Source organism: Pseudonaja textilis, chromosome 2 (assembly GCF_049901715.1).
Source record: "Pseudonaja textilis isolate UNSWEBS1 chromosome 2, rPseTex1.2, whole genome shotgun sequence".
Classification (NCBI taxonomy): Eukaryota; Metazoa; Chordata; class Lepidosauria; order Squamata; family Elapidae; genus Pseudonaja; species Pseudonaja textilis.
In genome coordinates, this window is record NC_141991.1 from 10803233 (window position 1) to 10830964 (window position 27732).

Here is a 27732-nt window from a genome sequence, read left to right on the forward strand (position 1 = left end):
GAAAATCAAAGGTCCAAATGCTATGGATATATTTGCAACGTGTATCCCATTTCATTGTCAACTTCTCAACCATTGTGGTGATCCAGACTTTCCCTTCAATAGGTCCTGACAAACTTTTAATTGTTAAGTGGATGTGCAGCATTCTATCTTCAAGGGAAACAAGTTCTATGAAGTGAACAAAGACATTGACTTTCCTCCATTTAGAGATGGCATCTCTGAGGTGTTCTGGAGGTCTAGTCATTGGGAATTGTTGTGATATAACAACACAGCTTCCATTTCTGACAAGCATTGGAGTGAAAATTCTCGTGAAATTCTCTCCCTCCTCTGTGTCTGTTGAAAAGAGACCAATCAAAGTCCATCTAAAATGGAGGAGGAGTTGGACAATTCCCAGATACTGGATCCCATTTTTGGGGAGCATCTGATGGAAAAAAGGAATTTGACTTTTATCGCTCAGAGCCTCTGAAACAATTCGAAAACTGATCTGAAGAAACAAGGAAGAATGCTGTATTATATTTAGATCAGATTAAGTCCAAAATGTAAGCTTTTAATACATCCAGTGTAGTTCTCATGAAAACCTTAGAATAGTTTATTGTTATTAACCCTTAAGCCATTTCAAGAATAACAAATGCAGAATATTAGCTAGATTGAATATAATCATTGGCCTAATCTCGGGTCTAAGATACTGTCCTTTCTCTTTTCTATTAAAATTGACATTCAGACAATAGACATTTATGTCTTCTATCTCTAAAGGTTCGCCTTGCACATACATGCTAGTTGTTTCTGGCTCTAGGGAGTCGTGCTCATCTCCATTAGACAGCCGAAGAGCCAGGTTTGTCTGAAGACATCTCCATGGTCATGTGTCTGGCATGGCTAAATGCCAAAAGTGCATGGAACACTTTTGTTAGTGTTTGGGGATAAACCCCCAAGCAGAGTACACAGCAGCAGTCAAGCCAGGCAGCCAAATGAGAGAGGCTGGGCCCAAGAGTATACACACACTGGAGACAAAAACACTGTTTGTAGTTTTAAAATAGTTATTTAATTCACACAGAGATTAAGAAGTGTCATTCAGTCCATATGTCATTATCCAGTATATCCATCCAGTTACCAAGTCCATTAACAGTAAATACAATGTCTTTATCTGCTTGTAAATCTTCTCCTCCCGATACCTTTCTCTCAAAGACAACGCTGAGTATGCACAGCTCACCAAGTAAACAGTCCTTTTGTTCAGTAGAAATGGTATCTGGCACAGTAGCCACCAAGCAGACAGACGTTCCAAAACAGCAGGCAGGCAGAGAGCAGTAAGACCAGACCAGGATCAGGAACCAGAACAGCCAGGAACCACAGCAGCCAGTTGCATCCAGTGAAGCCAGTCCAGTGACTGTTACGTTTCCCTTACTACCTTTATTGCTGCCTGCAACCGCACCCATAATGACATTGCAGTTTTTGTGCTTAAAGCTGCATAACACTTAAACCTAGGTTTATATATTTATTCAACCCAAACCTAGTTGGTGTATCCATATACCCAACATTCTCCCCTTTTGGGTGACATAAATATATAACACCTTTACATTCTAAACCCATATTTTTCACAACTCTCTAGGTGCTTAATGGCACCTTGGGCTTTAGTAAAATGATCAGCTACATTGTCCTCTGACATGCAGTACTCCAGCTGTATCATTTTACTCTGTACAGATTGTCTGACATTTAGATACCTTAAATCTGTATGTTTGCTTCTCGTTTTGACTGCAATATTAGTGGCCATTTGAATTGCTGCCTGATTATCTTCATGTACAACTATAGGGTAATGTACATTTATACCCATATCATTCAACATTTGTTTATACATAATTAATTCAGTACACAATAGCGATAAACAGGAGAATTCTGCCTCCATAGTAGACAAACTTATATGCTGTTGTCTTATTGACTTCCAGCCTATTAATGTCTTACCCAGCATTATGGCTGTTCCTGAAGTCGACTTTCTAGTGTCTCTTTCTGCTGCAAAACTAGCATCTGCATAAGCACTCAATATGAGATCACCTTTTGGTTCTAGATACAGTGCATGGTGTAATGTTCCTTTAAGGTATCTTAAGATTCTTTTCAATGCATTCCAATGACATTGAAGCGGATCATTATTGTGTCGTGCCAGCTGATTAATACTATAAGCAATATCTGGCCTTGACCAATTGCTAATGTACGATAAGCTACCAATCAAAGATTGATATAGTACCTTATCAAATTTGGGACTTTGAGTATTCATTTTGCAAATATCCTGACTCATTGGAGTCTTTGCAGGCTTACAAAGTTCCATCCTATAATCTATTAGCAATTTAGATATCTTATCTTCCTGAGATATCTTAAAACCTTTCTGTGTTTTCAGTATATTCAAACCTAGATATCTCTTTAACTCCCCTAATTGCTTGATTTTTATTTTCTTGGCTAATGATGCAATTATTTCATTTGCTTCATCATTAGTCTTAGTAATCAGAGCAATATCATCAGTAAACAACAATAATAATGATGTTTTCCCATTTTTCTCTCTTTTAAATAGACATGGGTCGGCTAAACCAGCTTTAAACCCTATATTGTTTAGTTCCTTTACAATATACTGGTTCCATTCGTAGCCTGATTGTTTAAGACCATAGAGGCTCTTTTTTAATAACCAACAACCATTATTATTGTCATCTTTACATCCAATAGGCCTTTTCATATATACTGTATGTCTTAGTGGAGCGTGCAAGTAAGCAGTTTCCACATCAAGATGGTTAACTATATATTGCTTGCTTGCTGCCCACACTAATGCTGCCCTTAAAGTTGCTGCTTTAAGACCAGGTGCAAATACTTCATCATAGTCTTTTGCACTTTGTCTAAAGCCTTGGGCTACTAATCTTGCCTTATGGATTGTATTTCCATCCTTATCAGTTTTTATTTTAAAAATCCATTTGCAGCCAATGGGTTTTACATTACTAGGCAATCTCACGTTTTCATATACTTTCATATCCTTCAAGGATTTCAATTCCTTATTTATTGCTGCATACCAATTGTCCTTTTCTTTAGAAGGATATCTTTTTATCTCATCCACAGTACATGGGATTCTATTTTCCTGGCACACTGTATTAGCCTGGTATCTATCAGGCGGTCTAGATATACGTGTAGTCCTTCTGGGAATTACAGGGCTTTGTTGAGTTACTATCTGTTCCTTTTCCTCAGCTATTTCTTCCTCTACGGGCTGTACTTCTTCCTGTACTTCTTCCTGTACTTCTTCCTTTACATTATTTTTAAAGTTACAGGGATACTTAATGGGATTTCTATATGATTCAATAATCACTTCGTTATTGTTATCCTGTTCTATCTTATCCCATTCTACATGTTCTAGAAATTGGGCATTTGCACTACATAACACCTTAGATGTGCCTTTCTCCCAAAATCTATATGCCCTATGGTTAGCTTGGTAACCAACGAAGAATAATTGTTTAGCTCTGTGTTGCCCTTTACGCCTGAGTTGTGTAGGGATATGCACCCATGCTGGTGCACCAAATGTGTGCAGGTAACTCAGATCAGGCTTCCTGCCATGCCACATGGTGAATGGTATTTCACCAGTAGTTGAGTTAACAACGTTATTTAATAAATTATTAGCACACATTATGGCCTCCCCCCACAAAGAATCAGGTAACCCAGAATCAGTTAGCATAGTACGAGTCATTGCCTGCAATGTTTGGCCTCGCCTTTCAATAAATGCATTGTGTTGTGGTCTGTATGGTGCAGATGTCTTGTGAGCTATTCCAGCTGCCTTTAATCTATTCAGGAATTTGCTGTTAACAAATTCCGTACCATTATCTGTCACCAGGGTTATCAGTTGCTGTTTGGTTTTTCTTTCTGCAAACTTTAACCAGTTGAAGAAATGTTGATATGTTTCAGTTTTGCTTTTCATTAGGTAGCAAAACCCATATCTAGAGTAATGGTCCATAATGCTCAGTATATATCGAGCACCCCCCATACTGGGTTTCTTTGGACCTATAATGTCTGCAAATACAACTTCTAAAGGTTCTTTAGTTCTGAAACCATTTAGCCTATTTGCAGGCAATATTTTACTCTTATCTTCACAGCAGACATTACAACGCAAATATCTATCACAAGGTTTTAACCTTATTCCATCAGATAACTCTACTGTACGTTTTAGCATTTTAAAATTTACATGCCCCAAACGCCTATGCAATAAATGGATACATTCATTATGAGGCTTTATATTGTTAAATACAGTCTGTGCCTCCCCTTTCTTACTATCATGTAAGACATACAATGTTCCATTTAAAGCTGCAGTTACCCTTTTGTTATCTCTTTCAATTATGCAATTATTACCCTTAAATGTAATTACATAACCTAGTTTGTCTAATACTCTTACAGAAAGTAAGTTCATCTTTAACTGTGGTACATACAACATTTTTATATTCTGGTTTAAACATGGACAATAAGCAATACCTTCACCCTTGGCCTTGAGGTGCCAGCCATTCGCGAGTGATATATGTTGAGAGCTTGTAGACATTTTTATAAACTTTGTCTTATCTCTCGTGATGCAGTGGGATGCACCACTGTCCACCACCCATAAATCATTCTTCATATCACAATTGCTAAACGTGGCTAGTTCAAAGGATTTCTTTGGCTTCTTTACATTCTGGCTTTTTTCTTTTCTGCAGAACCTTGCCAAATGTCCTCTGCCTCCACAATTAAAACACTTTTTAATTGTGTATGCCGTCGAAGATAAATTCTCTTCTTCCGGGTGCTTTACTTTACTAAGCTGGTTTCTTTCCAGCTTTGAAGATAATTTCTCTTCTTTATTAGGCTTATCTTCTCTCAGCTGGTCACGCTCACATCTTCTTCTGGCTTCTTCTAATAGCCTGCCGGTAATCTCAGTTACTGATAAACTGTCTTTTGGCAATACCTCTAATGCAGTCACAAAATCATCATAGCTTCGATCCAAAGAAGACAGTATGATGTATACTTGTTGCAACTCATTAAAGATAAGCTCTTTTTCTTGTAATTCTTGAAGAATGCTTTTCATACAGTTTAAATGAGTTAACATGTCTCCATTATTCTCAAGATGTGTTCTAAACAGCTTCCGTGTAAGATTGATATGAGCTCCTACACTGTCTCGAACATAAATCTTCTTGAGATTCTCCCAGCTGTCTGCAGCATTTTCCACTCCACGGATATGAATGAGTTGCTGGTCAGACAGAGTGAGACCTATGATGCACAAAGCCTGCTCATTCTTTCGTTCATAGTCTTGTATCAGTTTATAATCCTCTTCATTATTAGGATTTAAGTTAGATACATCTGGTGGGTTTGTTATTATGTCCCACAAACCTTCTCTTCGTAGAAGTAAACTACATTTCATTGACCATGAAACATAGTTTGTTCCATCTAGTCTGGCTATCGTGGACAGATTTGGCAAATTTACTTGTGCCATTGCTCTTGAGATATATAACTATTTAACAAACAGTTTGTAATTACAGTAATGTGCAACTCACACCAGCTCTCACTGCTATATCCTGGTTAGTTAGACTGTGCGCACTGGGCCCATAACCAATGTTAGTGTTTGGGGATAAACCCCCAAGCAGAGTACACAGCAGCAGTCAAGCCAGGCAGCCAAATGAGAGAGGCTGGGCCCAAGAGTATACACACACTGGAGACAAAAACACTGTTTGTAGTTTTAAAATAGTTATTTAATTCACACAGAGATTAAGAAGTGTCATTCAGTCCATATGTCATTATCCAGTATATCCATCCAGTTACCAAGTCCATTAACAGTAAATACAATGTCTTTATCTGCTTGTAAATCTTCTCCTCCTGATACCTTTCTCTCAAAGACAACGCTGAGTATGCACAGCTCACCAAGTAAACAGTCCTTTTGTTCAGTAGAAATGGTATCTGGCACAGTAGCCACCAAGCAGACAGACGTTCCAAAACAGCAGGCAGGCAGAGAGCAGTAAGACCAGACCAGGATCAGGAACCAGAACAGCCAGGAACCACAGCAGCCAGTTGCATCCAGTGAAGCCAGTCCAGTGACTGTTACGTTTCCCTTACTACCTTTATTGCTGCCTGCAACCGCACCCATAATGACATTGCAGTTTTTGTGCTTAAAGCTGCATAACACTTAAACCTAGGTTTATATATTTATTCAACCCAAACCTAGTTGGTGTATCCATATACCCAACAACTTTTATGTCCCCACCAATGTGATCCCTATTTATCTACTTGTACTTTTACATGCTTCCGAACTGCTAGGTTGGCAGAAGCTGGGACAAGTAACGGGAGTTCACTCTGTTACAAAGTGCTACCGACCTTTCTGATCAAAAACCTCAGTGTCTTAGTCATTGAGCCACCATGTCCCCTTCTATCTCTAGACCAGGGGTGTCCAACCTTTCACCTTCCATGGGCCACATTAGAAGATGAAAATTTGGTTTGGGCCGCACATAAAATAAAATAACATTAAAAATACCCAGTCATCCCAAAAACCATAGAAAACATAGTTAACATATTAAATTTATTTGGAAATAAAGTTAGTGAGATGTTTTTATTATTTATTATTAATTAATTATTTAAAATTATTTTTTATCACGGTTTTTTTATCACAGTTTTTTTTTTTATCACAGTTTATTTTCCGGCCAAATTTTGCAGGGGGAGGTGGGGGGGAAAACTCACCTGCCTCACACCTACCTCCTCCTGCAAATAGCCCGGCTGGATGAGGCAGGACTGGAAGGCAGAAGCAGAAGCAGCAGCGGCGGGGGCAGAAGCAGCGGTGGGGGAAGGCTTCTGCCCCTGCCGCCGTTGCTGCTTCTGGCCCCGCCGCCGCTTCTTCTCCCGCCACCGCTTCTGCCGCCGCCGCCGCTTCTTCCCCCGCTTCTTCTCCCGCCACCGCTGCTGCTTCTGCCACCGCCGTTTCTGCCCCTGCCAACACCCCCACCGCCACTTCTGCCGCCGCCGCTTCTGCCGCCACCACCGCTTCTTCCTCCGCCACCGCTGCTGCTTCTGGCCCGCTGTTTCTGCCCTGCCACCACCCCCGCCGCCACCGCTTCTTACCCAGCCACCGCCGCCGCTTCTTCACCGCCACAGGGGCAGCAGCGGGGGCCAGAGCAGCAGCGGTGGTGGGAGAAGAAGCGGTGGCGGCAGAAGAAGAAGTGGCAGTTGCGGGGGAGGCAGCAGCGGTGGGGGCAGAAGCAGCAGCAGTGGCAGGGCAGAAGCAGCGGGGGTGACGGCGGGGCAGAAGTGGCAGAGGTGGCGGCGGGGGCAGAAGCAGCAGGGGTGGTGGTGGGGCAGAAGCGGCAGGGCTGGCGGCAGGGCAGAAGTGGTGGGGGTGGCGGTGGGAGCAGAAGCGGCGGGGGTGGTGGCGGGGCAGAAGCGGGAGGGGTGGGGGCAGGGCGGAAGCGGCGGCGGCAGGGGCAGAAGTGGCAGCGGGGGCAGAAGCGGCAGCGGTGGCGGTAACAGCAGGAGGTGGCACTCTGACGGCACCTGCCTTTTCTCTTGCTGCTTGGCCTGGCGCTCAACTCGCCCTCCTCGCGCCTGCCTCTCCTCCTCCTTCTCGCTGGCTGTGGCACGATGGTTGGGGTGGACATTGGGCCGCATTACGAGGTGACCTGGGCTGCATGCGGCCCGTGGGCCGCGGGTTGGACAAGCCTGCTCTAGACCACGGCAAATTGTTTAAATAGAATTGAATAAAATAGAATTCTTCATTGGCCAAGCGTGATTGGACACACCAGGAATTTGTATTTGGTGCATGTACTCTCAGTGTACATAAAGAAAAAATAAAATACATTCATCAAGAATAATAAGATACAACACTTTGTGATATTCATGTGTTACTAATAAGCAATCAAATTGTTGAAAGGCTTGCAAATGCCTTTCTTCCAAGGGTTCTTTTTTCCTGTTGGGAGTGCTTTCAGAGTAAGGACACAGACAGAGACAGCTATTTGAAAGCAAGTTTGCTTTAATTTTCAGGAAGGCAAGAGATAGCAAGAAGTCTGCATTCCTGGAGCTAGCCAGCCTTGTGTAATAAACTCCTGATTTTTATACCTGTCCTTCGTGTGTGAGTGCTTAAGTCCTGTCAGGGGGGGTTGTCTCCATTTGCGTCAGAGGGTGAACTCTGCGGGGTGGTTTGATTGGATTATTAGTTTCATTTCCCATATTTGTTTAGTGGCAATCTCCTGTCTGCTATCGGTCTTTTGTCTTATTTGTTTTGCTGATTTGGCATGGCCTATTGTCTGTAAGGGATTTTGGTCCTAGCTTTAATTACCTGGCTTTTGCCTAGGGGGCTTCTTTCAATACCTTTTATCAAATCTCTTTTCCTATGCAAGTTTGCTTTTATGGCTAGCCTGATGTTCCCCTCAAGCATTTTTTCTACTTGGATGTCACCCCTGCCCTGGTGAAGTTCCCTTTCCACAATCCTTCATTTTTTTTTTTTTTTTTTAAAGAGTGGTCTCTGATTGAATGTCTGGGTATACTTGTTATTTGTGATCAATCTGGATCATTATCATAGCTGCCTGTCTCCCCTTTAATTTTCTCTTACAGGCCTTTAGGCAGCTAAGGCAGGGTGGTATGCATCGACAGGGGCAACACATGAGGGCTCCAAAGACACAAATGGTGACTGTGGTTGTTATAAGGATTTTGAGCCAATGGAAATCTGGCATCCATGAGAAGAGCCATGAAAAGTCCAGAAATGATTGCTCCTGGCCAATATTCTGAGATAGCTCTTTCAGGTGGTGGATGTCCCTCCCTACGAGTTCTGAGGTTTCGTCCAGATTGAGGCAACACATCCCTTGGAATTTTTAGCAGCCATAGTTATGCTTCAAGAGAAGGAAGTCTATTGCTGCCCTATTCTCCAGAGTGGCTTCTCTGACCTCCCTCAGTTCTCTGTTAAGGGCATCCAGGGCATGGGAGGTCGAATTCAAGCTTTTTTTTTTTTCTTTGCCAGGGTACATGCTAGTCTATTCAAGTTTTTAGAATTTTGCAATGCCAATCCAGGTACCCCTACCAAGGATATTGCCAATGAGATGTATTCTGTTTTTGTGGGAAGGGAGACTTTGGAATCACAGTCTGAGTCTAGGATTTGGAAAGCTCTCCTGTGTGGTCTCTGTATGGATGGCATAAGCATGGTTAACCTTCCCAAGGTGCAGGGGCCATTTGTGGCATTTGCAGGAAGGTATGAGTAGGCTTTTAAGCCACAAAGGAAAAACCATCCTGGTGGGAGCTTCAGGTAACTATATGAAAATGATATGGTTTCTGTATAGTTGCATTTTAGTTCTGTGTTGCTAAGACTGGTGTATTCTGTGACCCTAGGTGTGCTGCACCCAGTGACATTATGATTTCCCTCCTGCTAAGCAAAAGTTCTCTTGCTAAACATTCCCATATGTTTTCCTTTCTCTGGCATAAGCTTTGGTTCCAGGAGCGCAGTTTCTTGTGTTACAAATGTTACAATTGTTACAATTATTACAGAAAATAATAATAATACATAGAATATATTGCATTTCGTTTTCCCCATTGTTAGATTCCTTTTCTTCCCTTCCTCCCCCCCCTCTTTTTTTTTTTAATAGCAATGTAAAAAATGTAAAAGGTCAAGTATCAAAAAATTATGAGTAAAGTCCTTTCTGTTAAAAAAAAAAAAACACGATGAAAAAAGATTTTAAAGAGGGGGGGAAAATGGAGAAGGTGAGAACAAAAAAAAAATAGTTTATAACTCAGCACCTGAGAGTCCAGTTTTGTGTAATGCAACCTTTGCATTTGGTTCCTCACAGTGGTGTGGTTCAACAGTGTTGAAGAATGCTGCAAGCGTCCATTGATCTGTGTCCCAATCTTTCTTGAGTTTGATGGGTGGGATTGATTGTGGTGGAGTTTGGCTATGGTCTATGACTGCTGGCTTTGCATAGCCAAAAGTCTCATTCTGCAAACATTTATGGCAGTGTGTGTAGTCAGTAAAACTTGGTAGGGTCCTTTCCACCTGGGTTGTAGAGGGGAGGTTCTGGTGAAGAACTTGATCCACACCCAATCTCCTGGCTCATATGGATGCAGGGCTTCTTCCAGGGGTAAGGTCTGTGTCAGTGCACTCTGGATCCAGAGGGTTTGTAGTCTCTTTTGCAGGGCTGTAAGATAAAAAGAGAGAACCCTATCCCCCCTATCTAAGCAAAGGGAATGAGGATCTAGGCTGAGAATGAGGATCCTAGTAGGGTATGGGGGGGTGAGCAAAAAGGATCTCAAAGGGGGGTGACCAAAAAGGATCTCAAAAAAAGGGGGGGTGACCAAAAAGGATCTCAAAAAAGGGGGGTGACCAAAAAGGATCTCAAAAAAAAGGGGGGTGACCAAAAAGGATCTCAAAAAAAAGGGGGGGGGAAATACCTATATCTTGTCTTGGTCTGGTTCTGAAATAAAAGAGGGCAATTGGGAGCACTTGTGGCCAGGAGAGGTGTGTCTCCTTTAAGTAGTCCCACTTCTGATGTATCCCAGCCCCATAAGGAGGGTGGCAGGCTTTTTAAATCTTCATGGAGTCCTGTGTTGCTGGTTATCAGCATGATTGTCTTGCGTGTGCCTTTTCCTGGGATTTCCAATTGCAGCCCCTGTTTTCCACATGTTATGGTAGCTCCCATTTTACATAGGAGATCCCTTCCTAGTAGAGACAGTGGGGACTGGGGGCAAATAGTAAATGCATGGTCTACTGTGAAAGGTAACTAGTTCTACTGGTATGTTGTGGGTAAATTCTACAGGGATTATTTTCCTCCCCCACTCCCATTATGTTACCCTGAGGCCCTTTCAGCCACTGAAGCTCTATATGGTGGTTCAGTTATTAATAAAAGAGGTGGCTCCGGTATCAACTAAGCAATTGTATTTCTTTCCTCCTATAAGAATGGTTACAATGGGTTCCCCTTCTGGGCCATTTTTTGGGGGGATAGCCAGCCTGTTAAAGGTAGCCATGAATTCAGTGCTTTCATTATCATGCTCTAGTCAAGAAGGGGGTAAGTCTTGTTCTCTCCTTTGCTCCCATTGATGTCTATTATTGTTGATTGGAGGAAAGGGAGCACTGGGTGGTGTCTGATGACTGTTGCTCAGTGTTTGTTGCTCAGTGTAATGGGCTGGATTATTGCCTGGCCTCATGTTTCTAGGTGGTGGGTGATACCGGTTGCAGGGGGGGGGGTGTTGCCTACATTGCTTGCTGAAATGACCTTCCTGTCTGCACCTATAACAATGCTGACATTTGCCTTGCAACCATCCTGCTTTATTGCAATGCTAGCATTTCTTTGAATTATAGGGGGTTTTACCTGGCGTTTGTCTGGCATCATGTTTCATTACAGCAAACATTTTTAAGTCTTCCTGTCTTTCTACTCATCTCTTTCTATCTTTCTCTTCCTCTTTCAATTTGTCTCTTTGATCATAGACAAAGTTAGTGATCCTGCGCAACTCTGCTATGTCTAAGGGGTTGGGCAGTTAGAGATGAAGCGGTGGAAATGTTCTTTAATATCTAAGGTGGACTGATCCACGAAGGCTGAAGCTAAAATCCTTTGGTCCTTAAGGCAGCTAAGGTCTAGGTGGGCATATGCAGTAGCTGCTTCTGACAAGTGGACCCAAAAGGCATCAGGGTTTTCCTTTTCCCTTTGTGTTGTTTCTTTTGAAATTCAGACTAGTTTAAAAGTTTTTTTTCTTATTTCCTCTAGAGCTTCTAGTAAATTATATTTTGCTCTAGTGTATTTGTCCCATTGATTGGTATCATTATAATCCCAGTCAGGGCGATGTATTGGCCCTGCGATGTGGGGTGGGGCTGCCTGACCAGGGATAGTTGGTGGTTTGGCTATTTGGACTGGTTTTTTCTTCCAAACAGTTTTAATAGTTCGTCTTTCATTAGAAAGACTTGTAACAGCTGAGTCATGTCACCCCAGGATGGATTATAGCTGTCTATGATAGATTTCAGGGTTTTAATAACTGTTTGAGGATCAGCCCTGAAAGCTGGGGTATCCTTTTTCCAGATGACTAGGTCAGAGGCAGAGAAGGGAGTGTGGGTAAAAACATATTCTAGTTGTCCCCTATTTCTGCCTGGCACTGGCTTGCTTAAAGGGGGAGCCATAATCTGTGCCTCAGTATTCCCTTCCCTGAAATGGGTTTCAGGCTTTTCTTTCTTTCTTTCTTTCTTTTTTCCTCAGTCAGGTCTTTAGTCCTAACAATTTCAGCCCAGCAGTACCAATAGGGTATTTGGCTGGGCTTAATGCATGTTCTAAGTGCTTTCAGGGTTTTATAATCTAAAGTACCACTATCAGGCCAAATTTGTCTACCCATGTCATCTTGCAATAAAGCCTACTTTTTGCTAGCTCACTTTTTACAAACTCTCTTCACTTCCTTTCTATTCAAGTAATTTATCCAAGGGGGTCTCTTCCATTGCCCTCGAGCTACAACTTCCCATATTCCCTACCTGATGTGAGGATTACTTTGGTTTAGCCGGGCTCCCGCCTGTCAGTTTTCAGACAAAAAAGGTCTGGAAAGGACTCCGGTTTCCCTACACACGGAGTACGGGCCCCTTTCTCTTAGGGAAACTCTGCCAGCCAGTTTTAAGACCCCCCTAAAAAACGGGATCTTGGAGGACCGTCTGCCCCCTAGCAGCACGGTACGGGCCCCTTCCTACACACTGCCGGTCAGTTTTCAGGTCTCCCTTAAAGGTGGGGATCCGGAAGGACCTGCTCTGCTTTGTAAGGCAAACTATTTCCAATTTTGTTTGCCAGCAGCCGGTACGGGCCCCTTCTAAATGCACAGGGCTTTACTTGCAGGATGCACTGGGACTATTTATTCTGCTTTCTATTTATTTCCCAACAACAGTTCCTTTCTCAGCCCACTCGGTTTTTCTTACGTCCTTCAGGAGAACTCACACTCTGTGATTACCCCTTGCGTTCCCAAATCCAGCCGGTCACGGCTTGTTGGAGCTAGCAGCTGGCTGGGGTGCGGCTGGCAATCACAGAGGAGGTGATGTCCCACAGTTTCAGCAGAGAAAACCCACAATCACACACCTGGTACATTCACGCTTCCACTCCCCTCCCTAGTAAGATTATAAATTTGAAGTGGTACTCACCTGCTTTCAAGTAGCTGTTGAGCAGAAAAAAGCTCAATGACTGACTCCCTTTACTACCCTTATGCCTTCCGGGCTGGGTCCGTGGATGTTTTCCCTGGACAAAGAAGGTCCATGCCGGCTGGGTTTGGATCTGCGGGCCCGGTCCGGTGGCAGGGTTGGCTGGAAAACCTTCGTGGTCGCCAATTGTTGAAAGGATTGCAAATGCCTTTCTTCCAAGGGTTCTTTTTTCCTGCTGGGAGTGCTTTCAGAGTAAGGACACAGACAGAGACAGCTATTTGAAAGCAAGTTTGCTTTAATTTTCAGGAAGGCAAGAGATAGCAAGAAGTCTGCGTTCCTGGAGCTAGCCAGCCTTGTGTAATAAACTCCTGATTTTTATACCTGTCCTTCGTGTGTGAGTGCTTAAGTCCTGTCAGGGGGGGTTATCTCCATTTGCGTCAGAGGGTAAACTCTGCGGGGTGGTTTGATTGGATTATTAGTTTCATTTCCCATATTTGTTTAGTGGCAATCTCCTGTCTGCTATCGGTCTTTTGTCTTATTTGTTTTGCTGATTTGGCATGGCCTATTGTCTGTAAGGGATTTTGGTCCTAGCTTTAATTACCTGGCTTTTGCCTAGGGGGCTTCTTTCAATACCTTTTATCAAATCTCTTTTCCTATGCAAGTTTGCTTTTATGGCTAGCCTGATGTTCCCCTCACATTTTTCCTACTTGGATGTCACCCCTGCCCTGGTGAAGTTCCCTTTCCACAAAATAATACTAGGAGACAAATAAAAGAATATAAATTTTAAAGATACAAGCAATACAGTTATAATCAGAAGAGGGAAGAGAAAGGTAATAGGAAGGATGAGAAGAAGAATAGTACCAGTCTTACTAAATAATTTGACGGTGTTGTTGGAATTAGTTTGTAAGGCATCCAGAAAGAAGCTTTGAAATTCAGCTGCCATAGCTGTTTTGCAGAGGGATGGCATTCAGGAAAAAACCTCTCCATATTTGGGAAAATGTTTCATATTTAACATTGTGTCCAGCTGCTCAAGTTTTGATCGATTAAATGTTTAGGCGTCTTCCCATTGTGGATCCTAATCCCTAGCTATAACAATGGCCATGGTGAAAAGCAGCTCAGGAATTCCATAGAAAAGATACGATTGAATCGATTACCCACCCACCACTACCCTGCTTACTTTACCAGATAGAGAAACACGAAAACAAACCTGTGGGACTTTGTAGGTGCCTACTAATGTTGACATCTGAATGGAGATGTCATCAGGAGATCCATCAAGAACAGCCATCAGATTGTCCTTCTTGCCACACCTGTAGTTGGGAACATTGGCTTCTCCAGTTGAGAGTATGTTTAGCAAGGCATCTGAAGTGCCAAGGGGGTTCATATAGTTGTCCTGGATGTTGTAGCCAAGTATGAGATTGTACAGTAGCTGAGAATTCTTGTTGACTTGGCACAGGAGACAACTCCAATATCTAATCAAGGGGAAGGCTACCCTTTATCAGAGACATCCTGGGTAGAGAAGGAACGTCCAAGCTGATTGCCTTGTGATGAAGTTCCATCCAGAAAACCCAATCGAACCTGGGGGAGGTTTGCAACCCTAAGTTCTATACCTGTAATAAATTTGTTTTCTTTTTGTGTTGTACAGGTCACCTTCAGGAAGTGTGGAGAGCTGAATCTCAACTAAAAAGATACTCCTTTGGTCTTTTGAGCTGCCAGAAAAAGGGAGTGTGGGACAACAAGGCATTCGTGAAATGCCTAGATAATCACCTCAGCAGCCCAAAGTTGTCAAAGCGTAAAAAAATTCTTGGAGAGCATGATGGATGACTATTGGAGATGGATGTATCCCATTGGAGAAGTCACATCCATGGGGTGGGGGAAAAACCAGGGTAATGGGGGAAATGTATGATGTAATTTAGTATGAGCTGCATCCAGCCACACCCCAACATGGCAATTTTTAATAAACCAATTTACTTTTCCTGAGATGTGGTTAGAGACTTTTCATTTGAATAAGGAAGAAGTTGTTGAAGCCCTGACACTCTACAGTTAGAATTTTGTGTGGCAGACACTTTGGTGACCTAGAAAGTATCTTTGAAAACATTTAAGGAATGCAAGCCGCTCCCCCTCCCTTTCTGTTGGAAACTCTAAAAAGACCATAGAAATATTTTATGAGTTGATATTGAAGACCCTGCAACTCCTCACAAGGCACACGTGGGGACTGAGACTTAAAGAGACATTGTGAGGAGGGACATTTTTGGGAAACAAATGATGAATTCCTGGAGGGTTGAATGTTGACATTTGAACTTTCCTGGATTCCTTGCATTCTTTTTGGATTTCTGGATTACTTGCCTTGCTCCCTTGCTTCCTGGACTCCTGGACTTCCCCGCTGGATTTCTTGCTTTGCAGCCATGGTGCTCACAGCATTGGGCTGCACTATTTGGAGCAAGAGGCTGCTTGAGGTATGTGTGTGTGCATATGTGTGATCGCTTTGCTCTGAGACTTGCCAGAAATAGGGGAGTGTTTGGGGAAATTTGGAACAATAATGGGGCAGTCTGAACTGCCAGCTTCCTGTGTGATCTCTGTACCATCCTCCAGGTCATCGCATATGTATATGTACATGGGTGGAAATGAGCTGGTGTTATTACCAGTTCTAAAAGAGTGGATTTGCACTAAATAACTAAGTCTTATGAGCCTAAGAAACTACTTCACAATCAGATACCAACTTTTATCATTAAATTTTCCTTAGTATTTAGATCTGGTCTCAGAATGATAATGTAGCACTTGGGGAAGAAGATGCAGGCCAGGAGGCCAGCACCAGAAGCCAAGATGGAGAAGACCTGCACGGCCACCATGTATTTCCCTTTAGTGCTCAAGTAGGTGGGCAGGAAGGAGATCCAGACACTGCAGAAGACCAACATGCTGAAGGTGATCAATTTGGCTTCATTGAAGGCACCAGGAAGGTTCCTGGCTAGAAAAGCCACTGTGAAGCAAATAGCAGCAAGGAAACCCATGTAGCTGAGAACAATATAAAACATGGTGACAGAACCTTCATTACATTGAAGGATGATCACTCCTGATTGGGAGTGCAGGTCAGAATCAGGAAATGGAGGAGAAACTCCCAGCCAGATTGCACAAATTACAATTTTTCCAGCACAACCAGAAAGGATGATGGAGTTGGCCAAGCTCTTCCCCAACCATCTCCTCACCCTGTTCCCTGGTTTTGTGGCCAGGAAGGCCAGTACTACCATGATTGTTTTGGCTAAAACACAAGACACAGCTACTGAGAAGACAATGCTGAACACTGTTTGTTGGAAAAGGCAGGTGGCTTTCCTTGGTCGGCCAATGAAGAAAAAGGAGGACAAGAAGCAAAGAAAGAGGGAGACCAAGAGGATGTAGGAGAGGTCACGGTTGTTGGCTTTAACAATGGGAGTTTCTCTGTATTTAAGGAAGATGACTAAAACAAAGCCTGTTGTTAGAAACAAGACTACAGCAAAGAAGACCAGGATGATGCCCAGATGTTCTTCATAGGACAGGAAGGTTATTCTTTTGGGGATACATTGGACTCTGTCACGAGTTGGATATTTATCGTCTGGGCATTTGGTGCATTTTTCAGTATCTGAGAAGAGAGTAAGCAATATTATTTTTATAGTTTCTCATTTCACCTTAAAAGAAAGATCTTCTTTGGATGACAGGTGATACTGAGAGACAGGAAAGCCATAGTAATTGGTAAACTGAAATATATAGACATATATTATCTTATACACAATAAATAAATAAAACCCAAAATAATCGATGCCAGAATCACCCTTCATATATTTCATTTTGATGAAATGCTCTCATTGAATCCAATGCCTTTTCCTCTGGTATAACATACCTTCCTGTGTGGAGATGGTTCCCTCCGGACAAGGAATACAATCAAAGCAGCAAATTGGTTCTTCTTTCCGAGCCCGTTTCACAAATCCAGGGTGACAATTGTCCACACATTGGGACTGAGGCAGAGACTAGGCAGAAGAACAAAATTCATTCCAAAAGATCTGTCAAATTTTTATTTATGAGATTGATTGAAATAAAATGAAACTCTGCTTAAGAAAGAAACTTCTGAGTAATACAGGTGAAACTCTAAAAAGTAGAATGTCCTGCAAAAATTCGTTTATTTCAGGAATGCAATGTAAAAGTTGAACCTAATATATGAGATAGACTTATTACATGCAAAGCAAGATAGTTCAAGCCTTGATGTGTCATAATTGAGATGATTATGGCTTACAGCTCATGAAAACCCCAAACCCACAATCTCAGAAAATTAGAATATTACATGCAATCAATAAAACAAGGATTTTACATAGAACAATATCGGACCTCTGAAAAGTATAAGCATGCATATGTACTCAGTAATTGGTTTGGGACCCTTTTTGCAGCAATTACTGCCTGAACGCAATGTGCCATGGAAGCTATTAGCCTGTGACACTGATGGAACACCAGGATGCTTCAATAGCGGCCTTCAGAACTTTTGCATTATTCGGTCTCATGTCTCTCATCTTTCTCTTGGCAATACCCCATAGATTCTCTATGGGGTTCAGAACAGGTGAGTTTGCTGGCCAATCAAACACAGTAACCCCATGGTCATTGAACCACGTTTTGGTGCTTTTGGCAGTGTGGAGAGGTGCCAAGTCCTGCTGGAAAATGAAGTCAGCATCTCCATAAAGCTCATCTGCAGAAGGAAGCATGAAGTGCTCCAAAATATCCTCGTAGATGGCTGCATTACCCTGGATTTAATGAAGCACAGTGGACCAACACCAGCAGAGGACATGGTTCCCCAAATCAACACAGACTGTGGAAACTTCACACTGGACTTCAAGCATCTTGCAGTGTGTGCCTCTCCATTCTTCCTCCAGACTCTGGGTCCTTGGTTTCGAAATGAGATGCAAATTTGCTCTCATCAGAAAAGAGAACTTTGGCCCTGAGCAACAGATCAGTTTTGTTTTTCTTTAGCCCAGATAAGATGTTTCTGACCTTGTTTGTTTTTCATTGAAGCCCACCTCCAGGACCCATCTGTATGTCGTCACTATTCATGCACTGACTCCAGCCTCAGTCCACTCCCTGTGAAAGTCCCCAACACTTTTAAACGGCCTTTTCCTGACAACCCTCTCCAGGCTGCGATCATCCCTGCTGCTTGTGCACCCTTTGCTTCCACACTTTTCCGTTCCACATAACTTTCTATTAATGTGCTTTAATACAGCACTTTGGGAACATCCAACTTCTTTTGCAATTACCTTTTGAGGCTTTTCCTCCTTATGGAGGGTGTCAATGATGGTTTTCTGCAAAACTGTCATGTCAGCAGTGTTTCCCATGATTGTGATTCCTATTGAACCACACTTAAAGGCCCAGGAACCCTTTGCAGGTGTTATGGCTTAATTTGCTGATTAGAGTGGGACACTTTGAGCCTAAAATATTGAACCTTTTCACAATATTCTAATTTTCTGAGATTGTGGATTTCGGGTTTTCATGAGCTGTAAGCCAATTATAACACATCACGCCTTGAACTATCTTGCTTTGCATGTAATGAGTCTATCTCATATATTAGGTTCATCTATTATTTAACATTCCTGAAATAAATGAACATTTGCATGATATTCTAATTTTTTGAGTTTCCCCTGTAGATCAGGAAAACATAAAATATTGCAAAGCCATTTCCCTTTGAAAATAAACCAAATCCTTGTTCCAGTTAAGATATAAAGAAAAAAATTCCTCACATACTAGGGCTGTCAATTTCAAATGAGGTATTATTTAGTTATATCTGTACATTTATATTTTCAATTCATATAGCTGCCATGCTATTTAAATAAGATTAAACATTACTGCCTGGTTTGTAGAACTACAGTGAGAGATGAAATCATGAGAACATGTCGCTCAAAAAGAATAAGTCAGGCATCTTTTGTTGCAGCACATGGGATATGAGAAGGAGCCCTGTGTGGGAAAGGTATATTTCTAAGGCCCAAGACAAGGTCCTTTCCATTGAAGAATTACACTTTTGTTGTTAATAGCTACTTGTGTCCAACTCCTTGAGCGCCCAAGAACCATAGCATTCCAGAACCACCTGTCCTCTACTGTTTCCCAAAATTAGAACTACAGTTGGATGAAATAAAGAGACAGACCCACATTTTTGTTATTACTAAAATTTGGAGAATTCTTTGTTTCAAAGGGAGACTTAAGGTAGCTGAAATTCAAGATAAACAATTTCATTCAAGAGGTTTTTACATGGTTCACAAGCCAAAGGCTAAATCTAAGTAGCATTTCATTATAAATTGGCCATCATTATTTCAAGTTTCAAGAAAGAGGGGGTGTCAAAGTCATTTTCAGCATTTTTCTAAATTAAGGCAATATCTAACATCAGACAAGTCATTGGGGTTCCTTTTTGCCAGAGCACCTGAAATCACCTTCCCAACAGCAGGAGGCCTATCCCACTGGGGCATAGATTAGTCTGGGCTCTTAAAAATATCTGAGCCTGCTCTTTCAGGGGACACTAACACCAACCATACAGACAGAGAAAAGTTGCTAATATTTTCAATCACCTTGTTGAGCAAATTTAGCCGTGAAAGAGCATCTTGGTTGATAATAAACCTCTGTCCTTCAAAACTCCCCACTTGTTCTTTGATGGGATCCTCCTTGGGGAAAAGCAACCAACTGATGATATTCAGATCTGCTGCTACATTTCCATTTTGGTCCAAGTACAATTTTTCCCAAGAAAAATTGTAAAACTCATTCTTCTCCAGAAAGGGATGGAACTAGAATTGAAACATCCAGGGATTTTGAAAGGAACTTGAGACATCCTAAAAGGAGGAGCAATTTTAAAGCTGAGCCAGTGAACAAGCGATGTTCAATCGCTCCCCCTTCATTTTTTTGCCTAAATAGCAATAGCACTTAGACTTATATACCACTTCACAGTGCTTTTACAACCCTATTTAAGTTTTTTATAGAATCAGCATATTGCCCCCAACAATCTGGGTACCCATTTACCAACCTTGGAAGGATGCAAGGCTGAGTCAACCATGAGTTGGTCAAGATCAAACTCCTGGCACTGAGCAGTCAGTTAGCCAGCAATACTTGCACTCTAACCTTTGTGCCACCATGGCTAAATGCAAAGACTGAGCAGCCATCAGTCTGAAAAGCTTTAATTGGATTCCTGCAGTGAGGAGGGATTAAGATAAATGCTCCCAGGTTTGGTTGAAATTTGTTAATGTAAAGTTTTATCATACTAATTACAAAACTATAGATACAGGAATTTATTTACATTTTATATTCTTTTATAATAGAAGTGTTTAATATCCAAATATAATTGTCATGGTGCCAGCTCTTTGGAGTATGATCTTGTGAGCTAAATCTGGCCTCAGGTTGACCAAACCTATTGCTGTTTGGAAGAATAAGGAAGTTGAAATGGTTCCCCTACATCAGCATTGGATTATTTTTTCTAAATAGGAACTAGGTTTGATGGATCCTTGTCAGGACCGCATACCTGCCATGGTTCTAGCCTTGGTGCCTCTAATCTCTCTTTCTCTTCCATTTTTCTCCTCCTAGATATTGAGGAATATGCAACATTCAAGACGTGGGCCAAAGTCTTAAAAACACTGTAAAACCGGTGCTCATTTTTTATCTGAATTCTGTCGTTTTTCTCTTGTATGTCCAGTGATGCTATCTGAGTGCATCGTCTCTGGCCCTTGACCGAAAGGACATGCTTTGAAAAAGAACAGTGAAAAGACTGATCTTCAAATTTGGAAGCTATAAAAAGATTGGGTTGAAAGGCATCCTCATTTGGCCATTTTTTTTCCTGAAAATCAAAGGTCCAAATGCTATGGATATATTTGAAAAGGGTCTGCCTTGGAATTGTCAATTTCTCCAATATTGTGGTGATCCAGACTTTCCCTTCAATGGGTCCTGACAAACCTTCAATTATTATATGGATATGGCGAAATCTATCTTCAAGGGAAACAAGTTCTATGAAATGAACAAAGACATTGACTTTCCTCCATTTAGAGATGGCATCCCTGAGATATTCTGTAGATCTAGTAATTGGGAATTGCTGTGAGATAACGACACAGATTCCATTTCTGACAAGCATTGAAGTGAAAGTTCTCGTGAAATTCTCTCCCTCCTCTGTGTCTGTTGAAAAGAGACCAATCAAAGTCCATCTAAAATGGAGGAGGAGTTGGACAATTCCTGGATACTGGATCCCATTTTTTGGGAGCATCTGATGGAAAAATGGAATTTGACTTTTATCACTCACAGCCTCTGAAACAATTCCATAACTGATCTGAAGAAACAAGGAAGAATCATGTATTATATTTAGATCACATCAAGTCCAAAATGTAAGCTTTTAATACATCCAATGTGGTTCTCATGAACACCTTAGAATAGTTTGTTGTTATTAATCCTTAAATCATTTCAAGAATAACAAATGCAGAATATTAGCTTGAATTAATATAATCATTGGTCTAATCTGGGGTCTAAGATACTGTCCTTTCTCTCCTCGATTAAAATTGACATTCAGACAATAGACATTTGTGTCTTCTATCTCTAAAGGTTCCCCTAGAACAGGCTTGTCCAACCCGCAGCCCAGGGGCCGCATGCGGCCCAGGTTGCCTTGTAATGCGGCCCAGTGCCCACCCCAACTTCATGCCAGAGCCAGTGAGGAGGAGGAGGAGAGGCAGGCGTGAGGCGGGGCGAGGCGAGTGCCAGGCCAAGCAGCAACAGAAAAGGCGGGCACCATCAGAGCACCACTTCCTGCTGTTGCTGCCGCCGCTTCTGCCGCCGCTGCTGCTGCTGCTTCTGCCCCCACCGCTGCTTCTGCCTTCCAGTCCTGCCTCATCCAGCCGGGCCATTTGCAGGAGGAGAGGTAGGCGCAAGGCGGGCGAGCTTTCTCCCCCTCCCCTGCAAAATTTGGCTAGAAAATAAACCGTGATAAAAAAAACGTGATAAAAAATAAATAATTTTTAATAAATAATAAATAATAAAAACATCTCACTAACTTCATTTCCAAATAAATTTAATATGTTAACTATGTTTTCTATGGTTTTTTTGGATGATCAGGTATTGTTACTGTTATTTTATTTTATGTGTGGCCCAAACCAAATTTTCATCTTCTAATGTGGCCCAGGGAAGGTGAAAGGTTGGACGCCCCTGCCCTAGAACATACATGCTAGTCGTTTCTGGCTCTAGGGGGTGGTACTCATCTGCATTAGAAAGCCAAAGAGCAGGTCTTTCTGAAGACACCTCCATGGTCTTGTGGCTGGCATGACTAAACGCCAAAAGTGCATGGAACACTTTTATGTTCCCACCAATGTGATCCCTATTTATCTACTTGCATTTTTACAGGTTTCTGAACTGCTAGGTTGGAAGAAGCTCAGACAAGGAATGGGAGTTCACTCTTTTATGCAGCGCTAGGGATTCAAACCTCCAAACTGCCGTCCTTTCTCATTGACAGGTAATAGTGTGGAAAGGGAACTTCACCAGGGCAGGGGTGACATCCAAGTAGGAAAAATGCGAGGGGAACATCAGGCTAGCCATAAAAGCAAACTTGCATAGGAAAAGAGATTTGATAAAAGGTATTGAAAGAAGCCCCCTAGACAAAAGCCAGGTAATTAAAAGCTAGGACCAAAATCCCTTACAGACAATAGGCCATGCCAAATCAGCAAAACAAATAAGACAAAAGACCGATAGCAGACAGGAGATTGCCACTAAACAAATATGGGAAATGAAACTAATAATCCAATCAAACCACCCCGCAGAGTTCACCCTCTGACGGAAATGGAGACAACCCCCCCTGACAGGACTTAAGCACTCACACACAAAGAAGGACAGGTATAAAAATCAGGAGTTTATTACACAAGGCTGGCTAGCTCCAGGAACGCAGACTTCTTGCTATCTCTTGCCTTCCTGAAAATTTAAGCAAACTTGCTTTCAAATAGCTGTCTCTGTCTGTGTCCTTACTCTGAAAGCACTCCCAGCAGGAAAAAAGAACCCTTGGAAGAAAGGCATTTGCAATCCTTTCAACAATTGGCAACCACGAAGGTTTTCCAGCCAACCCTGCCACCGGACCGGGCCCGCAGATCCAAACCCAGCCGGCATGGACCTTCTTTGTCCAGGGAAAACATCCACGGACCCAGCCCGGAAGGCATAAGGGTAGTAAAGGGAGTCAGTCACTGAGCTTTTTTTCTGCTCAACAGCTACTTGAAAGCAGGTGAATACCACTTCAAATTTATAATCTTACTAGGGAGGGGATTGGAAGCGTGAATGTACCAGGTGTGTGATTGTGGGTTTTCTCTGCTGAAACTGTGGGACATCACCTCCTCTGTGATTGCCAGCCGCACCCCAGCCAGCTGCTAGCTCCAACAAGCCGTGATCGGCTGGATTTGGGAACGCAAGGGGTAATCACAGAGTGTGAGTTCTCCTGAAGGACGTAAGAAAAACCGAGTGGGCTGAGAAAGGAACTGTTGTTGGGAAATAAATAAAAAGCAGAATAAATAGTCCCAGTGCATCCTGCAAGTAAAGCCCTGTGCATTTAGAAGGGGCCCGTACCGGCTGCTGGCAAACAAAATTGGAAATAGTTTGCCTTACAAAGCAGAGCAGGTCCTTCCGGATCCCCACCTTTAAGGGAGATCTGAAAACTGACCGGCGGTGTGTAGGAAGGGGCCCGTACCGTGCTGCTAGGGGGCAGACGGTCCTCCAAGATCCCGTTTTTTAGGGGGGTCTTAAAACTGACTGGCGGAGTTTCCCTAAGAGAAAGGGGCCCGTACTCCGTGTGTAGGGAAACCGGAGTCCTTTCCAGACCTTTTTTGTCTGAAAACTGACAGGCGGGAGCCCGGCTAAACCAAAGTAATCCCCACATCAGGTAGGGAATATGGGAAGTTGTAGCTCGAGGGCAATGGAAGAGACCCCCTTGGATAAATTACTTGAATAGAAAGGAAGTGAAGAGAGTTTGTAAAAAGTGAGCTAGCAAAAAGTGGGCTTTATTGCAAGATGACATGGGTAGACAAATTTGGCCTGATAGTGGTACTTTAGATTATAAAACCCTGAAAGCACTTAGAACATGCATTAAGCCCAGCCAAATACCCTATTGGTACTGCTGGGCTGAAATTGTTAGGACCAAAGACCTAACTGAGGAAATAAAGAAAGAAAGAAAGAAAAGCCTGAAACCCATTTCAGGGAAGGGAATACTGAGGCACAGATTATGGCTCCCCCTTTAAGCAAGCCAGTGCCAGGCAGAAATAGGGGACAACTAGAATATGTTTTTACCCACACTCCCTTCTCTGCCTCTGACCTAGTCATCTGGAAAAAGGATACCCCAGCTTTCAGGGCTGATCCTCAAACAGTTATTAAAACCCTGAAATCTATCATAGACAGCTATAATCCATCCTGGGGTGACATGACTCAGCTGTTACAAGTCTTTCTAATGAAAGACGAACTATTAAAACTGTTTGGAAGAAAAAACCAGTCCAAATAGCCAAACCACCAACTATCCCTGGTCAGGCAGCCCCACCCCACATCGCAGGGCCAATACATCGCCCTGACTGGGATTATAATGATACCAATCAATGGGACAAATAGACTAGAGCAAAAGATAACTTACTAGAAGCTCTTGAGTAAATAAGGAAAAAACCTTTTAAACTAGTCTGAATTTCAAAAGAAACAACACAAAGGGAAAAGGAAAACCCTGATGCCTTTTGGGTCCACTTGTCAGAAGCAGTTACTGCATATGCCCACCTAGACCTTAGCTGCCTTAAGGACCAAAGGATTTTAGCTTCAGCCTTCGTGGATCAGTCCACCTTAGATATTAAAGAACATTTCCACCGCTTCATCCATAACTGCCCAACCCCTTAGACATAGCAAAGTTGCACAGGATCGCTAACTTTGTCTATGATCAAAGAGACAAGCTGAAAGAGGAAGAGAAAGATAGAAAGAGATGAGTATAAAGACAGGAAGACTTTAAAATGTTTGCTGTAATGAAACATGATGCCAGACAAACGCCAGGTAAAACCCCCTACAATTCAAAGAAATGCTAGCATTGCAATAAAGCAGGATGGTTGCAAGGCAAATGTCAGCATTGTTATAGGTGCAGACAGGAAGGTCATTTCAGCAAGCAATGTAGGCAACACCCCCCCTGCAACCGGTATCACCCACCACCTAGAAACATGAGGCCAGGCAATAATCCAGCCCATTACACTGAGCAACAAACACTGAGCAACAGTCATCAGACACCACCCAGTGCTCCCTTTCCTCCAATCAACAATAATAGACATCAATGGGAGCAAAGGAGAGAACAAGACTTACCCCCTTCTTGACTAGAGCATGATAATGAAAGCACTGAATTCATGGCTACCTTTAACAGGCTGGCTATCCCCCTAAAAAATGGCCCAGAAGGGGAACCCATTGTAACCATTCTTATAGGAGGAAAGAAATACAATTGCTTAGTTGATACCGGAGCCACCTCTTTTATTAATTACTGAACCACCATATAGAGCTTCAGTGGCTGAAAGGGCCTCAGGATAACATAATGGGAGTGGGGGAGGAAAATAATCCCTGTAGAATTTACCCACAACATACCAGTAGAACTAGGACCTTTCACAGTAGACCATGCATTTACTATTTGCCCCCAGTCCCCACTGTCTCTACTAGGAAGGGATCTCCTATGTAAAATGGGAGCTACCATAACATGTGGAAAACAGGGGCTGCAATTGGAAATCCCAGGAAAAGGCACACACAAGACAATCATGCTGATAACCAGCAACACAGGACTCCATGAAGATTTAAAAAGCCTGCCACCCTCCTTATGGGGCTGGGATACATCAGAAGTGGGACTACTTAAAGGAGACACACCTCTCCTGGCCACAAGTGCTCCCAATTGCCCTCTTTTATTTCAGAACCAGACCAAGACAAGATATAGGTATTTCCTTTTTCTTTGAGATCCTTTTTGGTCACCCCCTTTTTGAGATCCTTTTTGGTCACCCCCTTTTTTGAGATCCTTTTTGGTCACCCCCTTTTTGAGATCCTTTTGCTCACCCCCCCATACCCTACTAGGATCCTCATTCTCAGCCTAGATCCTCATTCCCTTTGCTTAGATAGGGGGATAGGGTTCTCTCTTTTATCTTACAGCCCTGCAAAAGAGACTACAAACCCTCTGGATCCAGAGTGCACTGACACAGACCTTACCCCTGGAAGAAGCCCTGCATCCATATGAGCCAGGAGATTGGGTGTGGATCAAGTTCTTCACCAGAACCTCCCCTCTACAACCCAGGTGGAAAGGACCCTACCAAGTTTTACTGACTACACACACTGCCATAAATGTTTGCAGAATGAGACTTTTGGCTATGCAAAGCCAGCAGTCATAGACCATAGCCAAACTCCACCACAATCAATCCCACCCATCAAACTCAAGAAAGATCGGGACACAGATCAATGGACGCTTGCAGCATTCTTCAACACTGTTGAACCACACCACTGTGAGGAACCAAATGCAAAGGTTGCATTACACAAAACTGGACTCTCAGGTGCTGAGTTATAAACTATTTTTTTTTTTTTTGTTCTCACCTTCTCCATTTCCCCCCCCTCTTTAAAATCTTTTTTCATCGTGTTTTTTTTTTAACAGAAAGGACTTTACTCATAATTTTTTGATACTTGACCTTTTACATTTTTTACATTGCTATTAAAAAAAAAAAGAGAGGGGGGGGAGGAAGGGAAGAAAAGGAATCTAACAATGGGGAAAACGAAATGCAATATATTCTATGTATTATTATTATTTTCTGTAATAATTGTAACATTTGTAACACAAGAAACTGCGCTCCTGGAACCAAAGCTTATGCCAGAGAAAGGAAAACATATGGGAATGTTTAGCAAGAGAACTTTTGCTTAGCAGGAGGGAAATCATAATGTCACTGGGTGCAGCACACCTAGGGTCACAGAATACACCAGTCTTAGCAACACAGAACTAAAATGCAACTATACAGAAACCATATCATTTTCATATAGTTACCTGAAGCTCCCACCAGGATGTTTTTCCCTTTGTGGCTTAAAAGCCTACTCATACCTTCCTGCAAATGCCACAAATGGCCCCTGCACCTTGGGAATGCTTATGCCATCCATACAGAGACCACACAGGAGAGCCTTCCAAACCCTAAACTCAGACTGTGATTCCAAAGTCTCCCTTCCCACAAAAACAGAATACATCTCATTGGCGATATCCCTGGTAGGGGTACCTGGATTGGCAGTGCAAAATTCTAAAAATTTGAATAGACTAGCATGTACCCTGGCAAAAAAAAAAAAAAGCTTGAATTCGACCTCCCATGCCCTGGATGCCCTTAACAGAGAACTGAGGGAGGTCAGAGAAGCCACTCTGGAGAATAGGGCAGCAATAGACTTCCTTCTCTTGAAGCGTAACTATGGCTGCGAAACGTTCAAAGGGATGTGTTGCCTCAATCTGGACGAAACCTCAGAACTCGTGGGGAGGGACATCCACCACCTGAAAGAGCTACCTCAGAATATTGGTCAGGAGCAATCATTTCTGGACTTTTCATGGCTCTTCTCATGGATGCCAGATTTCCATTGGCTCAAAATCCTTATAACAACCACAGTCACCATTTGTGTCTTTGGAGCCCTCGTGT